We start from the raw sequence: 14,546 nt of genomic DNA, 5'->3' as shown, positions 1-14,546 counted from the left end.
CTATTAATTTGACTAGTAGAACATATAATTGTAGGAGATGGGAACTTAATGGTGTTCCTTACTCCCATGCAATAAGTGCTTTGCATTAACAAAAGAGCCTCCAGGGTATTTTGTGCGTGAATGTTACTCAAAGGAGGCATATATGATAGCGTATGAGCCTGTCATATATTCTCTTAATGGCAAGCATATATGGAAAGATCTGAAAAAAAGGCATGTACTGCCACTTGAGTGTATCAAGTTTCCAGACAGGCCAAAGAAAATTAGAAGGAAAGAGCCTGACGAGGCCCCAGCTTCAACAAGTACTCAAGGGCAAGTTAAAAAGTTGTCTAGAGTAGGATTGATGGAGTACAAATGCAAAAAGTGCAAAACATTAGGCCACAACAATAGAAGATGTTCAAAAAAATACAAATGCAGCAAAATGGCAATGGAGGAGCAACAGCTGATATACATAATATTGCTAGTAATCAACATGAGACCACATGATGTAGCAAATGGTCCACATGCAGCAACAAATAGTTTATAACAACAAGAAAGTGTTAAATTTCCTCAACATCCCCGTGAGAACTCAAGAAAATTATGTGTATGCTTTGCATTTATTTTATTTTATTTACTTTGATATTAGAAATATTACATATAACGAATAAGTGGTTAAATTAAATGCCTAATTGAATTTTTATAAAAATTGAGAATTTAGAAATATCCTAGAATGGTGTAAATTTTCTTATAGGAATATACAAATTAGAACAAATAAAGTTAGGAGTCAATACATGAAATAATAAAACTATAGCCTTAGTAAGCAAATAAGTTAAAGCTAAAAGACCAATTTAATCTTGAAACCTAAACAAATAACAATGCAACCGAGGGAAAAACTTTTGGAGTGGAACCGTGTGGAAGCAAGGTAATCATCTGCTAAGTCTAAGCGGTGGAAGTGAGGAAACAAATAGAAATTGGCTTGCTAGTTTGGGTGGTGACTAATATCTGCTAAGTCAGCTGCCAAAGAGAAATCAGCTGCCAACATTTGCTAAGTTAGGCGGTGACCGAGAGAGAAGCTAAAAGAAATCATTTGCTAAAATACTTGGGCGGTGGCTGAGTGGAGAAGCAAAGCTTCAATTCTTTTCTTTCCAAACCAACACCGATAGCAAAACTGAGAAAGTGAGAGCGAGAGGTTGGTTAGCTTCATCACCAACTAACCAAGGACAAGAAAGAATACCGCAAGGAAAGTAGGAGAAGATGGAGTTAAGACTTGAGGGAACAAAGCTGGAAAAGAAACTAATCCCGTCTACAATTTATAACGCTTAAAGGCAAGAGGTAAACTTTCTGTGATACATATTTACTTGCTGAGTATAAATGAGTATTATTCAAACTGCAAGTTAAGTTCTAGCAGAGGAGAATGAGCTTCGGTAGGAGAAAATTCTGTTTTGAGGATGAAATGAATATTTGACTGAACTGGTAGGAACCGAGAGATAATTGACTGAGAATTACAGGTTGTTATCAATGGAAAGATGGAAGAGTAGAGTATAAAATACATGAAAATGTTTGTTTCTAGTATAAGGTGAAATTTAGGTATAGGAATGACGGGTCTTTTATATATGTACAAGTTAAATTCCAATTTATACCCGTTGACTGCAAGTATACATGCCAAACTAGTAGTTTAGGGCAATTAATCGGGTCGATCCCACGAGGAGCAATGTCTACAAGTACTAGGTCCAAATTTCCTCTATTATTTAGACTTACAATGAATTTGAGTAGAGAATTTATATTAACTACTACCTACAATCTGATTTAACAATTGCAAGATACAAATGGAGAAAATTTCACTAAAGACTTGAATCTAGGGATGTAGATTTCACTTATGGCACAAAAGATCCAAATGAATGAATTTAAAACTTGTTACTACTCTTGTTTAACCAGGAATTCATTTCCAAAAACGCAAAATCTCATTCTCATGATAATAATGATTTAAAACGGCTTAGTTTCTCCTAATCTCTTGGTGAATAACTAATTCTGCTCTTGCTTAATTCATGAAATGTACATTAATCCACTTGAATGTATCTCTATTCTCATGAACACACAACTCAAATTCTACTCATGTTTTTCCATTGCTACTACCAATTCTCATTGAATAATAACAACTATAAACTTGTTATTGGTGATCAAATAACAACAAGTAATCAACCATGCACAAGTAAATAAGTTAATACAAGATATAACAAGTGTAAATCACATTCAATTCATATCACTTGGCCATAAATTTCATATACTCCCTAGATATAGGAAATTAGCCACTCATGAATGATGTAATAAACAAACTCATAACTTCATTAATGGAAAACATTTCAAGTTACAAGTACAAGAAGTATAAAGAAAAGCTTAGCCAAGTTGTTGGTGAAGCTCTCAAAATTCTGCTATGTCTTGCACTAGATGACTCCATGATGAAGTCTCCAAGTGCTCCTTCAAGAACTTCTTAGCTAGAGAGAAAATGTTACAAGAAGAAAAACTAGCTACGTATGGTCCTTCTGACTTCCCCTTCATTTTCTACATAAAAAGATGGTAGAAAGTGCCTTTTTTCTCTCCTCATGATTCCAACATCTCAGATTTGTTAAGAAAGTCAAAAGAAATGTTGTTTTGACTTGACAATAAATCATATTGTCTTTCTTTTTACTTCAGAAGCATGTGCCACCGAATTCTCTCTCCAAAGATAGCTGAAAAGTTGTGTGAAAAGAAATAAAAATGGCTGAGCCACTTGCAGAGGAGAGATGCAGATCCGAGGCCTTGGATCTGAGGGATGCAGTTGGATCCGAGCTCGGTTCCTAGCTGATCCGAGGTCTTTTCACATGGATCCGAGCTCAGATCGACTGACCTCGGATCCACTGCTTCAGAAGTACAGACGAGGGCTCGGATCTCCCTTGGTCCACACGGATCCGAGCTCGGATCCGTGCTCTTCAATTTCCAAAATGTTCAATTCCTTCCTTTTTTCTTCATTTTTGCTCCTAGTTTCTTTTGCAATTTATCCTCCAGATGATCCTTACTTTTTCCTTTATCTCGTACATGAATTTCATATATCAATATCCTTCAAAATATCACTAATTAAAGCATTAATCCACTCATTTATCAAGTTTTGAACACTTAAACAACATTTAAGCAATTAACACCAAAAGAGTTCAAATATGGCTTTAATCTTCTCAAAACATACCGAAATTTCATGCCAAACTTGTACAAAATGTATGTTAAATATTCACTTATCAAGGAACTTGTGAAAATTGGAACTATGAGCATGAAAAAAACTGATACAGGCTGCTATGCATCAATTTTTGTAGCCTTGCGTAGACCTGAGATTTAATCCAATTTTTCTTTTGATAAACTGCCATGTTTTGCTTAGGAGAATTTGTGATGGAATCAATATACTCTGTACGTTTGATTAGAATATGAAACTGAGGAGGAACTAAGAGGAAATATTAGCTGCTAAGTTACTACCTGCAGGAACCTGTTAACGTCAATCGAGATGAAAAGCTAGGAAACTCTAGATGTCCCTTGCAAATTCTAGCCTCTAAGCTAACGAATTAAGCTGTACTATGTTGAAAGGGCTCGTAACTGCAACATGCAAGATAGAAATAAGTGGAAACTAAAGTGAACATTGAAGGGAAGAATGAATTTAATTGACTGCAGGTAGGTTGGCCGAGGGAATGAAGTAGGCTATGCAACTCCTTGTTGCTAATTCTGGAACTTTTACTAATGAACACATGGAAAATATGTTAATCCCTTGATTTAACAGATAGGTGCCTTTGAAATTAGCAAACTTAAGAAAAGTCACATAGTCAATCACATAGTCAATTTATGGCCTTCCTCATACTATAACCATCTTTTCTCAAAATTTAACAACTAAGAAGGATTCACTCTTCATTTTACTTAAATAGTGAAAATGCCTTTTTTGCGTGAAAATCGATACTTTTAGGTGAAGATCCCCGATTACTCAACATTTCACTTATTCAAATTGCTATGCATACTCTTAATTCCAATACTTTTTTACGCGAAAATCGACATTTTTAGATGCCAACCCCCGGTTACTCGGTACATGAATCATTGGAGTAAAAAAAACTCTTATTCTTTTCTTTTTCTTATTCTTTTTTTTTATATATAACAATCAAACTAGATATTCCCTCAAAGACAATATATATATATATATATATATATATATGCATAATTAAAGGATGAATCTGACCTCTTTTTGACTATATCAATCACTTATAAAATTAAGCAAAAATGGGAAATCTCATTGTAGACACCAAAATTTTGTCAATTTTTAATATTTTCTCAAGATTTTTCTATTTAATGAATTATTTATTTTCTAGTATTTTAATGTGTAATTTTCTCATTTTTACAGGTTTATTTTAGGAAAAGAAAAAAAAAAGACAAAAAAACAAACAAAAGAAAAAAAAACAAAGCAAAATAGCAACAAAAAAAGGAAAAAAGGAGAAAATCAAGAAATCAAATCATCCTAATCATTTTTTTTCCCCACCAAATACATTTAACCCATTTCACACTCAATTGCCAGGGACCTTTCTTTTCATTGGCAGAAGTCATCATTTCGGAAAATCCTACACACAAGCTCCATTTTTTTTTGGCTACAAGTCCCTCTCGGCTCTCTCTGGAAAAAGGGGGGAAAAACAGACAAGGAAAAGAAGGGAGGCTCTCGGCTCTCTCTCTGGGCTCTCAACCGAAAAAAGAAAAAATTTTCCCTCCCTCTCTCGGCTAGCTCTTAACAGACAGAGGACAAGCCACAACAAGAAAAAAGACTCCAACTCTCACTGGGACTCTCGGCTCTCTCCCTCTCGGTTCTTTTTTTTTTTTTCTCCCAACACACCCACAGGCATCAGAGAAGCTTCAGCCAAGGCAATTTCACTTTCATTGAGGTACTTTCCAGTTTTTTTTTAAGGCATATGAGATACATTTTGGTTTTAATTTATCTTGCTTTTGCTGGTTTTTATTGTAATTGTTGTGTTGCTGAAATTTGGGAAATGGCATGAACCAGATTTAGGAAAAGGAAAGGTTTATTGTGAATGCATGTTAATTGTTTGAAAAAATGCCAAAAAGAATTTTAGGGGCTGTTTTGCTTTATTTTGGCCATTTTATGTTGTTTTCTTGTCAAATTAAGATTATAGTTGTATTGTAGAAGTTGCAAGGAGTGTTATGGTATAATTTTTGTGATTTTTGGTGAAAGATATAGTGTTTTAAAAAATAAAAAACTGGACTGACTTTTTGCTTTTCGGCCACCTTCGGATCATCTTTTGTAAAAATTAACTCCGGAAATGGAATCTACGCGAAAAATCGAGTGAGGGAGTGTATTTTGGGGAAATTCGGTGACCGGAGAGGTCGCCGGCGACCTCCGGCGACGGCGGTCCGGTGGCGGCGGCGCCACCGGCGACCACCATGGCCACTAGCTGAAGCTTCAGCTGGCCGAAGAAGGAGGAGAAGAAACGAAGGAAGAAGAAAGAAAGAAAAGAAAGAGAAGGGAAAAGAAAGAAAAGAAAAGAAGAAAAAGGGGGCTTGGGCTAGTGTTTTATTTTTTAGGTGGGCTTGTGGTTATTTTGGTTGGGTTTGGATAATGGACCTTTGTTTTTTTTTTGGGGTTTCGGATGGGCTAGAAGGTTAGACCCATGCTTTAATTTTGGTTGGGTTTGAGTGATAGAAGACGGGCTGGCCTGTGTGTTTTGGCTTGGACTTTCGGCTGGGCTTAGGTAGTTTTCGGCCCAAAGAAATAAATAATGGCCCAGTGGCCTGTTTTCTTAAGAAGATCTGATTACGATTTGCACTTTAGCCCCTGATCTTTGAAGTAGTTTCACTGTAGCCCAGAACATTTTAAATTCCTTTCACCTAGGTCCTTAAATTAATTTCACTTTGGTCCCTGGATTTTATCTTTTATTTACTTTTGACCTCTGTACTTTGGAAAAATATAATTTTTGTCCCCAAAAGTTTCTCAATTTTTGCAATTTAGTCCCTAGTGAATTTTGACTCTCTTTATTATGATTGCTTCTCTTCTTTAATAGCTAATTATGCTACTTTTGAGTATGTTTAACTTGTAATTTTTAGATATTCTTAAATTTATTTACGTTTGACATGTTAAGGTGAATTTGGTACTTTTATTATTATTATTTTTCAATTAAATTGGTGCCATGATTCTTTTGTTCACTGTGAGTATAAATAGGACAATTTGACTCCATTTAGTCACCACTTCAAACGAGAGGTACTCCTATTTTTATTATTTCAATGTCAATTACGTGCTCTTATGTGCTCCTATGTGTTCTTATGTGTTTATATATTTTTATATGTTTTATTTATTGCATTTAAATGTTCATTTAAATTTTCTTATATTATATTTGTTAAGTTAATTTTTATAATTATTCGAGAGGCATTTAAATACCTCAAAAAATGTAATAGATAGGATAACTAATTTTATTTTATCATATCTTTCCCATTTTAGATTGTAGTTAGATTCCCCAATGTAATAGATAGGTTGCGTGTTTATGTGGCTTATGTGTTATGTGTTTTATCCGCTTTTCTTAGGATTTTAGCATCTAGATATTATGTTTGCGTGTTATGTGCTACGTGCTCTTATGTGTTTATTTGTTTTAATTTATGCTTTATTTGTTTCACTATGAATTGTTAATGCATGACGTCACCACACTAGTCCAATGCTAGTTGTGGCTTCTCCCTCCGCTTACTTGCTAGTCCAACGCTAGTAAGGATTTTTAGAAATGGGCTAGTCCAATGCTAGATCCATAGATCGTTCATGCATTAGTTTCATTTTTTGTGTGATATTCATTACATTTTCATGCATATTTTATTTTTAGGATTTTTTCCCATTTGCATGATATTCCCTATTATCTATTATCCCCCTATCCTCCATGTGTTAATCATGTCATTTAGAATTGCATCTCATTTAAGTTAGTTCATTTGCTTGTTCATGTTTGGAGAATTATTCTTTAAATATGGGAAATGGGGTGATTATAACTTTTTAGTTTAAATACTCCATTAATCCCTACATAAGAAAATCATGTCACGAATTTTTGTCCCCCGTACCCGTTATGCTTGCATTCATTTTTCTTTGCTCACTTATACCTTATGTATATAATTTAATTTTCTTTTCTTTTCTTTTAATTTCATCATTTGCATACTCGTGACACCTTCAAGGAATTATTTTGGCCTTCGCAATTAATGTGATTGGTTCAATTAAACCCTTGAATGAACATTTTGTTCCTTTCGATATTTTTTATAAATTTAGATTTGCATCCATGTAGGAAACATCCAAATATGATAAAATTAAGGGTTAGATTAGGAAAATTTTGATTAAACCTCGCAACTAGCTTAGACTAGGTTGAAAGGGTGCCTTAGGTTTGAGTCAATGAAACCTTTGCCTTCCCTTTCTTCAACCGTGACTCCCGAACCTATTTTCTCTTGTTTTTCAAAGACCTGGAGTTGTCAAAAAGGGTTTTGATTTATTTTATTTTTTATTTTTTTGGGTGATTTGGTACACCAAAACTCCATACCAAGTGGCGACTCCTATTTTTTCTTAAAAACCCTTTTAGACTAAATTTTGGACCCAAATTGTCGCATTTTTTTTAAGTCCCATTTTAGGTCCTTTTCACTTATTTTTGAATGGAAATTATAGCTTTTATAAATACCTATTTTTATTCTTATTTTTCCATCGCGAAAAATGGGGCGCGACAACTTGGCGACTCCACTGGGGACGCTAGAGAGTCCAAGCACTTGGTTTAGTCGTCTTTTCTCTTTTTAACCCTTATATTTATCATATTTGGATGTTTTAGGTTGCATTTTTCTTTTTTTTAGGATGTTTTGCATTTCACACTCGTAATCGTTCCTCGTCTTGCGTGTATGTGATGAATGGCTTATTTATTTACTTATATGTATCGCGCTTTGCATTTGGGGTGGGGAATTTTACCCTAGAGCCTCGCATTGATTTTCGATCCTTCCCCTCCAAACCGAGCACTAGCATACGTGCATATGTTTTATTTTTTATCCCTCATGTTTTTCTTTTAGTGGCTTGTCACGTCACTCTTCCTTGTTAGGATTAGGCGACTCACTTGGACGTGTGATCGCGACACAACGTGTGCGTAGCATGATCCGAGGGGTCACTCAATCTTCCATTTTAAGCTTTGGGTTGATAGCCTTTAGCTTTTAGTCGAAGATTGAGGATTTTGATAGATTCACTTGGACATGTGGCCGTGGCACGACGTGCACGTAGCAATGTCTGGGGAATCGCTCGAGCCACCGACAAAGAACCTTGGGATTGATGACCCTTGGTTTCCAAGTCTGAAGGCTCGGGGACCTAAAACCTATCGAGTCTAGATGCATTAGTGAGCCGATACCTCATGCATCCATGATAATTTACCTAAGGTAGAGTTTGCCTTATCCTATTAGGGCACTATTCACGAGGGGAGGGATCCAACCCCTCTTTTCCTTTTATTGCTTTCTCTCTTTGTATTGTTTTGTTACAACGTGTTATGTGTATTTGTCTGATTAAACTAACTTTTCTTGATTTTGTCTCCATTGCATTCTTAAACCCTAGAAAATAAGAGTCCTGGCATGGTACTCTCTAGGAGCCTACCCTATTTGATATGACACGTTTAAATTCAATGCTTCGCATTTACAGCATGATTACATTTCATTTTAGGCTTACCCCGGCATACAAAAGGGGGTTCTTTTAGGTCGTGTTTAATTTGTATACTGCATATTTAGTCGCTTTGATAAATTGGTATCATGCATAAACCTTAGAGGGAATGCCATTTAGGGAATCCCGTTATAGGAATAAACCACCTTTTGTCTCGGATATATAATCCAATGAGACTTACACGTTTATATTTTTTGTACCATCCAAAGGGGTAGTGCACAAGGTAAGGTAGGATTTGATCCTTTCCGTGTGACGCCATTGAGAATGATGGAACAGTTTTTACGCATTAGAATATGAGCCTTTAATAATCATTTTTTGGCCATTTTATCAGAATTGGTAAAAATCCCTTGCGTAAAGGACATTAAGTTGAAAAAATTCACAAATTCCTCATTGTTGAGATGATAAGTATGTTAAGGCGAAATCTTGATTTCCGAAGGCTTATAGACTAATGAATCACAATGAATTTTTTGAAACTACCAATGGGCAGACAATTCCATCGATTTTGATAAATCATCAATTTCATTCATTCCATTTTTACATCTAAGATGATTGAATCGATTTTTTTATATATATATATCATTCGATCCTTACAATTTTGCTCATTTTTAATTTCATTTTGGATAAATCATAAATTTCATTCTGTTCATTTGGTCAGTGATCCAGTCGATTTTTGAATAAACTGTCAATTCTATCCAATCCATTTGACCAATTTATTAATTTTTAGGACAATCCAATCAATTGTGACTAAATCGTTAATTTTTTAGTAAATTTTCAATTTCATCCAATCCACTTGATCAGTTTTATTCACTTTTAGGATAATTTAATCAATTTTTGAACTAATTATCAATTCCATTTTATCCATTTGGCCCGTTTATTCTTTTTTTAAAAAAGTTTTGATCTATGGTTCATCGAATAAACTTGTCGAGACATTTCAATTCATTCAAAAATAAGCTTTTCACACTAAATTGATTTTTAATATCACTTTATGTGTCAATCAAAGCAATCAATCCATTCGGACTTTGTCCTCATTTTGTTAGAACAAATTGTCTCTTGTCACTCCAATTAACCAAATTTTTCAAAATTGTCTTTTATTCGAATTTCAATAAGTCGATCGGATCCATCAGGTATTGTATGATGCCTACCCCTAAGGATTGCATTTTTCATGCTAGGCCAACCCTTGGCATAAAAGGGCTCACCCATAGGACATGCATACCGATTTTGCAGTTTTGCTTACTAACTCTGGGTATTTTGCTTTTATTTTTTCCCCCTCCCCTGCATTTATAAAAGTTGTTTTAACAAGGTAAAAAAAAAATAAATATATTTTTCCTATATCTGATAATATTTTTGGGTCTAATAAATTTTGAAAAAATTACAAATGTTACTTGATTCTTGGGCAGATCCTACAATGTGAAAAAAAAAAAGAAAAAAAAAAGAATGAAAAATCCATTTGAAAATGCTAGTGTAAAGCATCTCAAAAATCTCTTGATTCATTGTTTCTAATCCATTTTGTCTCAAAAGATAGAAAGAGAAAGTGTGTATATATTTGAAAGTGTATTCTTTAGAGATTTTTATTTTTCTCACATGTATTACATTTGAGAAATTTTCAAACATTTGAATAATAAAGTTTTATTTAGACAACTATTGTTTTGTATATACTCATTCTTTATTTGGTCATTGGGAGATTTCATGATGAATCCTAAGAAATAAGGCTAAATTGAAATTTTTTGACCTCTTGTTCGAAATTCATGAGTGTATGTCCAATTCTCAAAATTCTTTGCATACACTAGATTTGTGGTCTAAACTATTCAATGAGAGCAGTCGAAAATAAAGAGGGGTCATTCAAATTTGATAGTTTGTCATAGAATATCAACCCCGACACTTTTCTTTTTCATTTTTTTGTCCACTTCTATTGAACCTCCAAAGTCAGTCACCTTGGTTGACTAGCTTCAAAGTGAGATAATTTTTACCGTGAAATGTTCACTGTGTCTAACCAGATTCAATTCACATCTGAGTGAAAGCAAAAATGTCCATTATTTCTTATTTGTTTTGAAATTTTGGAATGATACTTTAGGCTTTTCGTTTCTATATCTATACAAATTTTATCAATTGTTCTCCCATTTGAACCTTTTAAAAGTACAATTTCATTTCAAATAAGAGCCTTAGTGATCATAATTTTACACGTCAAAAGGAAATGGATTTTCTCAACGGGCTATTCTTTACTTTGGTTGTCATGAAAAATAAGAATGATGCTTTGGCCGTTGTTTCTACTATCCAAACACTATCCATTCTTTGCATCCTCGTTTGAGCCTAAATTGGTGGTTCGTTTCAAAAGCACTTATGATCGCACCCCCACACTGGGGAAGGAGATTTGAGAATTGAAAAAATGGCAAAGATGCTCAAAATTTTTGCAAGAGAAAAATTACAAGTTGGGGGAATTTGACTCTACCATTGATATTTGGTCTTCAATATCAAAAAGAAAGAGGGGCTATCTATACTCCAAAAATTAGGAAGTTCATTTCTATCATTGGTATTTAGGATCTCAGTATTGGTAAAAAAAAAAAAAAAAAAGAGAAACAAAGAAAAAATGAAAAAAATGAAAAAAATGATGAAAGAAAAAAAAAGAAAAGAAAGAAAATACGAAGACATCCAATGCTGCATTCCCCTTAGTGATTGTTGAAGAAAAAAGAGGATTGATAAGAAAGAAAGAGTCAAAATGGGGTTCCGGATTTCAAATCCAAAATTGGGGCTATTTTGGGAAGGAATGCGATCTTAAGTGCGTTGTCCTTGAAAATTTTAGCTATCGTTGTCAAGCCACATTACAAGCTCATAAAGTCCATTGTTGACTTATTTTTCATGACAATTTGAAGTGAAAATATTGTCTCTAAGGAATCTACCAATCACTCATGATCATAAGGCCATAACCTGTTTTCATATGTTTAGCTATCGTTTCTACCCATATATTACAAGCCTATACAGCTTATATGTTGACTGAGTTTTCTCAAAAAATAAGAGTGATAAGTTATTTGCTTTCACCAAGATGTGATATTGAATGTGTTGGATACAATTTGAACAAAAAAAAAAAAAAAAAAAAAACAGATCCTGACATACCATTCCCCTGAGCTATCTCAAAATCCTGAATAATATCCATTTGATTGGTCCTAAAAGATGAGCTCATAAGAAAAGTGATCCTTTTCCCTCAACACCAATCCCAAAACAAGGAAGAGATCTTTTTCAATTTCGTCTTATTTTGAGGGATTTATCATGGAATCTTCTACATGAGTTTGGATATGATATTTAAATTCTTCATTTGAAAAATGTAGTTTCTATTCACATTGTATGTGATTATTTTGCAACTAAAATAAGCCCAAATCGGGACAAATTTTTTTGTAATATCTGTGAGATTTCACCAAATAAGTTCAAATTGAGGCAAAAAATTTTATAATACATTTGTAGGGTATGTCCAAGATCAAGTATATATTTTTAAAATCTTGATAAGTCAACACTTTGCATGAATCTTAATTGTTACATCATTGCTCAAAAAAAAAAAACAAAACAAAAAAAAAATTTTGAAAAATTCAAGTGCGTTGAAAAATTCCCCTTATGCAGGTGTTTATGGTTGAGATCGAGAAAAAAGTGCAATTCAAAACTTGCAAATTTGGAAATTAATCACGAATAAAAATGGAGCAATGATGCTATATTGCAAAGTGGAGGATCGGCTATTTGCTCAAAAGGAGTACATACTTCAGCAGCCAATTTGAAAGAAAAAAGAGAAAAGAAAAAAATAGAAAACGAAAAGAAAAAAAGGGAATGAAAAAAAAAATGAAATGAAAAAAAAAAGAAAAGAAAAAGGGGAATAAAAAAAAGAGAAAAAAAAAGAGAAAAGAAAAAAATAGAAAACGAAAAGAAAAAAAGGGAATGAAAAAAAAATGAAATGAAAAAAAAAAGAAGAGAAAAAAAGGGGAATAAAATACAAAAAGGAGGAAAAAAACAAAAAAGAAAGAAAAGAAAAAGAGGGAGTGAAAAAAAAAAAGAAGAAGAAAATAAGAGTTTTTCATTTAATTTTGCAATTGAACTCTGGGAGCTTTTCATTGGAGATTACATTTCTAAGTTGGGGCAACACCTTGCCCTCTTATGCTTCGAAATGGAAGTGGTAATACATGCCAAAATCGAGATCCCGTCCTTGCACATTTTGACAAAGGCTCAGGCAGAAGAAATCAAATGGATTAAGGAGCACTGAGTTGCTGTCTCTTATTGATGAAAAAGTGGATGAATGTTTGTCATGGACAATGCTATCATCAAAGGATGGTTCGTTAGTTATGACAAGAAAGACAAATCTCGCTTATTTGAAGTGAGAGATAAGGTTTTGAAGTAAATTCTTCCGATTCAAGAGGAGGTTAAAGAAAAGTTTGCTCCAACTTGGCAATGGCCATTTATTGTTCAAAGAGTGCTGTCCGGAGGAACGCCCATGCTTACAGAACTGGATGGACAGGTCTTTCCTCTGTCAATCAATTCAGACATGTGTAATAAATGCTTTCTCTGAGTATGTGATTTTTCTTTTTGAAATACCATCTATGGCGGATCAAAGGCGAGCCTTCTTCTTTTCTCTTTGAACATCTTACCGCTAGTTTTCCCCATTGAACCTCCAGAATAATTTAACCCTTCATTTGATAGCCCTCCTAAAGATTGCAAACCCCATACTGGGGTAAATTTTTATCTCCTATTTGTCATAAAAAAAAAGAAAAAAGAAAAAAAGAAGTCAAAAGCCAAACTGGAGCAATTTTTTCGGTTTTAATACCCTCATACTGGGGCAAATATTGATAGAATGCGGTCTTAGGGTTTTTGAAACCTCTTTGAAGATTTTGCTTTGAAGCCTTAACACTTTTTCTACACCCCACATGACCCCATCATAAAAATCATAAAGTCTCGACCTCCGCTTTAGTGGTATTTTTAATAAAAATCACTTAATCAAATGGCAATTGATGTCAATACACCTTCACCATTTTTACATGGGAAGGGTTGTCGCGCAGATGCCATCCTTTCTTTAAATACATTTCTGAGTTGATAAAGGTCGTTAACAAGATTTGTTCATTAGGTGAAAACCTGAAAGGGTGTCTTCAAAAGAATGAAAAAAAAAAGAAAAAGAAAAAAGAGATTGAAAAAAAAAATGAAAAAAAATAGAAGGATGAAAAAGAAAAAAGAATAGAAAATGAAAACAAAATAAAATAAAAGGTGTGACCTTTGTGAAAATCTGAAAGGTTAAGGTCATCAAGGTGAGATTTTGGAGCACAAGAGAATCATGAACGAAAAGCGAGATGCCGACACTTGAAATACTGGCCATTCATTCAAATCTGATCATTAGAAAAGTTGATTTGTGATACACGGTGGAGTATGGCTGACTGATGCTAGAAAATTGAGAAGATTCAACATAAGTTGCAGCACAACTCCACAACTCCTGGGGAGCAGTTTTGACATCCAAAAGATCATGCTTGCATAGTTCTCAAAGCCAAAAAGACCACAAATGATCACATGGTGGTGGCATTATATGATCGCTCTTTCTGTTCTCTCGAAAGCATGAAAATGTGGCCTTTGTTAAACATGATTTACACTGGCCAAATATCAAGAGGAATGAGCTCCAATTTTGGTAATGCATTTTAAATCGGCTTTGTGGAAAAAAAAAAAAGGTCTTTTAAAATCGAGAGGACAGTGACATATGTATGTACCTCTCAAATCTTTTGAAAGGAGAGTTGTCATTGGTATTTTTCAAGTTTTAGAATTCGTCACCTTTGATTTTTTTCAAAAAAACAAAAAAAAAACAAAAAAAATGTGTGTGTTTCTTTCATTTGAAAAAAAAAAAAAAAGA

General features: G+C 33.9%; 1 long non-coding RNA gene across 1 annotated transcript; it reads left to right on the top strand.

The window, feature by feature from the left end:
- The first annotated feature begins 864 nt into the window (after positions 1-864).
- Positions 865-14,164, top strand: LOC140037028 (uncharacterized). The gene is made up of 2 exons (XR_011840865.1): positions 865-1,308; positions 4,553-14,164. It is a non-coding gene; the product is annotated as an uncharacterized lncRNA (long non-coding RNA).
- Positions 14,165-14,546: the final 382 nt, after the last annotated feature.

Source organism: Coffea arabica, chromosome 2e (genome assembly GCF_036785885.1).
Source record: "Coffea arabica cultivar ET-39 chromosome 2e, Coffea Arabica ET-39 HiFi, whole genome shotgun sequence".
In the NCBI taxonomy this organism is placed as follows: domain Eukaryota; kingdom Viridiplantae; phylum Streptophyta; class Magnoliopsida; order Gentianales; family Rubiaceae; genus Coffea; species Coffea arabica.
This window is presented reverse-complemented; position numbering and strand designations above follow the sequence as displayed.